The 4,028-nt window shown below is 40.5% G+C and overlaps 1 long non-coding RNA gene across 1 annotated transcript in view; it reads left to right on the top strand.

Moving 5' to 3' along the window:
- LOC117961976 overlaps positions 1 to 4,028 on the top strand; it is a 17,365-nt gene that overhangs the window by 5,131 nt on the left and 8,206 nt on the right. The window lies entirely within an intron of this gene.

The following is a 4,028-nucleotide window of genomic DNA, read 5'->3' as shown; positions in this document are numbered from 1 at the left end:
TGTGTGTGTGTGTGTGTGTGTGTGTGTGTAAGAGGTTGTACACATGGCATGGCTTTTTCTGCCGAGTCAGTTCTGTTCTCGAGCATGCAATTGATTGTGCTGCGGCTTTGCCAGCCAAAAGCAGTTAAAAATACCCAGCGCAACCAAATGAGGTGCAATTTGTTTGTTTCTCTTCAAGCCTGTAAAGTGGAACCATGTGAAGTAAAGACTTATATCTCCTGAAGGCTGTTTTCTTTCTTGTCTTCTTTGAAAATAATTGGAAATCTCGATATTGTAGTTACCACATTTAAACATAATTACAAGCAGTGGGCATTGTTTTCTTGTCTGATGTGGTTCAATGTCTTTTTTTCTCTCTGGTATAAAAAGGCTAAACAAGCATGAATAGTTTATTTTTTTGTCTTTGTCCTAATTTGTTTCAAAACTGCCCTTTTAGTAAAGTGCTGTAGCCAGGGAACATTAAAGCAAGCTTCATATTCAACGGATTTTTTAAAATGCATAATTTGACTAATATCAGAAATAGATTTCTGTTTTCTTTTGGTGTTCATGGTTCTGTCTGTAGGAGTGTAATAATAACTGCAATCTTAAGAGAAAGTCATTTAAGCTTCCTACCAATTGTTCCTGTTGTCCAGAACAAAGGTGATGTCCTCCCTGGTACTCCAGTGCGGGACAGATCGTGGCTGCTCTTTGGACAACGCCTCTGCAGTCATAGTGTGGGAAGGTGGCTGAGATGAAGCCCTGCAGTATCGAAAACTATAATCTTCAAAAACTGTAATCACAGGCTGAGGCTTGGAGCAATGTATCTCCTCTCTGTCAGCCTCGCAGCATTTTCCCCATGGGGAGAGACAGGGGCGCTGGCTAGTGTTTAGGGCGTGGTTGCTTTTTCTACACAATATAGGTATTTAGTACAGCGTATGATCAAATTGATGTATCATAGTTGTTTAAATAAACACACAAATATCTGTGTTTATCCTCTTTTCATGTGCCAAACAGCTGACTGAGGGCTGAGATAGTGACATCTGCTTCTTTCTTAGTTGATTTGCATTAGTTTAAGTGTAGTCTTGCATTGCCAGACATATCAGGGCTGGTCTGGCTAGACAACAATACTGGATTAGACAGTAAATGTCAGCGGTTGTTTGCATTTCTTTAAAGGTCCCATGACATTGTGCTCTTTGGATGCTTTTATATATACCTCAGTGGTCCCCTAATACTTTATCTGAAGTCTCTTTTATATAGACCTTAGTGGTCCCCTAAAACTGCATCTGAAGGCTCTTTTATGTAGACCTTAGTAGTCCCCTAACACTGTATCTGAAGTCTCTTTTAAATAGATCCTAGTGGTCCCCGAATACTGTATCTGAAGTCTTTTATAGAGACTTTAGTGGTCCCTTACTACCAAATAGGAAGTCTTTTATAGAGACTTTAGTGGTCCCTTACTACCAAATCGGAAGTTTCTTTCCCAAAATTCTGCCTTGATGCAGAATTACAGCCACTAGAGCCAGTCCCACAATGAGTTTTCCTTAGTATGTGCCATTTCTGAGTCGGTAGATATTGAGGAGGGGGGGATCTTGTGGGACAGGATTCTTTTGAGGGGAAGTCACGTGATTGGGACATGCCGGGAGTATTTTGGTGAGCTCGGCATGGAGGTGACAATTGATTCCCGTGTCACCCTCTAATGGACACCAAGGTTCTTGAAGCTGTGCACCCTCTCTACCAAGGACTTGTTATTATTAAGAGGGGCACAGTTCCTTCCCTGCTTCTTCTCAAAGCACCATGTTGTAAACACAGCCATTCCAAGAAACATAGAGAGGGTCCTACTGAGCTAAATTAGCTTTGTATCAACTTATTCGGCAATGGCTTGAATGTAACAGACGTCCATTAATATCATGATGGCTTTAAGAATGAGGGTGGAAGACGTGTGTCCGCCAACCCTCACCACCTGGGGACTGCCTGTCAGGAAGTGAAGGATCCACATGCACAGTGACTTTTTTATTCCCAGGTCCTTCAGCTTTGTGATAAGCCTGCAAAGAACTATGGTGTACTCATATCAGCCTTTGGAATATATAGAAGAGTACACCCACTTCCTCCGTAGTAACCTGCACATCTACCCAGTAGTGCGCCCACCTAATCAGGGTCTTTTCCTGCTAAAGATTTTCCACCGTGGTCAGAAAACACAGGCGCCATGATTCTAGAGTGGCAAATCGCTGTCACTCTCTCACTTCTCCCTCCGTGTATCACACACACACACACACACACACACACACACACACACACACACACACACACACACACATACACACATGCCCCACCTCAACGCACACACCAATGCAAAAGTATAAACATCAGGCCATCCTAACCCCCTTACATTATTTCCACTATAAAGAGTGTATAAATGTATTACTTATTTTTGCTATAGTTCTTAATAAGCATTGTTTAATTTTGCCAGTTGTGGCCTGTTGAGGGGCAATAAATATCAAAAGTTTGAAAATGTTCTGAATGTATAAAGTACTACATGCCCTGGCACCACTTCCACTGCTAGAGTTTATTAAATACAGACAGACTCGGATCACCAGAGGTGTTTTAAACAGGGACTTTGAGGTTCCTTCTAAAAAATACTCCTTCAGTCATAATGCACATCTATTATGGGTGGTGCATTATGGAACATACTACCTGCAGCTATAAGGGAACGTCACACTTTGGCCTCCTAAGAGCCAAGTAAAGCTGTGACATAGAAACGTGCAACCACCTCTAACTGTAGTTAGTGCTGTATTGAAGTAGCCAAGTAGAGCATACTGATGCATCGTGTCTCTGTTTTAACACTTACTAACGAATCGTCCCGTTTTATATTTTTTTCTCTCTTTCTCCGTTTCTCCTTGTTTAATATATCAAATTTTACTTTTCTATATCTTTTGTGATTTTTTATTATAACTTCAGCCGGCCTAATGGAGTAAAGATGGATATCAGCCCTCAAGCTACAATCTGGAATTTTTACACGTACCATTGTACACGTGAATGTGCATTGTCCTGAAATATTAAATAAATAAAAAATTAAAAGTTTTGTTTCTATTTTTTTTAACCTTTTTATAATTGAATGTCCTTGTTTTCTCACAAATAACGTGTGATATGTTAGGAAATATGATCATAAATGTGATCTCACAGGGGGACTTGGCAAATATGAACCTTAAATTATGTAAATGTTTGTTAATTGAGCTAAAGTAAACATCTGTTAAGTATTTTTACACATATTGTATTACATTCTGTATTGATTTAAAATAATGTAGGCGGGTCCACCCGACCCGGGAACTATGGCTGTGTTAGAAAAACATGAACACCACAAAATGGTTAAAACTACGTTTTAGTGAGTGTAGTAATAGTTTAAATAGCACACAGTATAAAGTCACACGTCTGTGGTTCAAAAACGCAGGGAATAAGGAAAGAGTATACACACACACACACACACACACACACACACACACACACACACACACACACACACACACACACAAAATGCGTGACACTATCTTTGTGGGGACCCATCATTGACATAATGCATTCCCCAGCCCCTTACCCTAACCTTACCCCATCCAAACGAAATGCCTAACCCTAACCCTTACCCTCACCTTAACCATGACTTAATTCTAACCCTTACCATAAATCCAAGTCTTAACCCTAAAACAGCCATTTAAAGTTGTTGGGGCCAGCATTTTGGCCCCACAAAGCTGTCGGGACCCCATAAGTATACTGGATTTCTGTTTTGTAGACCCCAAGAATATAGTTAAACAAGACCACACACAGGTCTAGATTAAAGCAATTATTTAGGGTGGGTTGGATAAGATGCTGAGACTGTTGGAACTGGAAGTTTAGAACTTGTCTTGCTATAGTTGAAGAAAGTCCTTTTAGCAACAGAGAAAAAAAGATGGAGGCACTGGTCAATTGTTGCTGTTGTGTGTGTGTGTGTGTGTGTGTGTGTGTGTGTGTGTGTGTGTATCTGTGTTTGTTCCTGTTTAACTACAGTCATGGGGTCCAAAAACCAG

Source organism: Etheostoma cragini, chromosome 18, assembly GCF_013103735.1.
Source record: "Etheostoma cragini isolate CJK2018 chromosome 18, CSU_Ecrag_1.0, whole genome shotgun sequence".
In the NCBI taxonomy this organism is placed as follows: domain Eukaryota; kingdom Metazoa; phylum Chordata; class Actinopteri; order Perciformes; family Percidae; genus Etheostoma; species Etheostoma cragini.
This window is presented reverse-complemented; position numbering and strand designations above follow the sequence as displayed.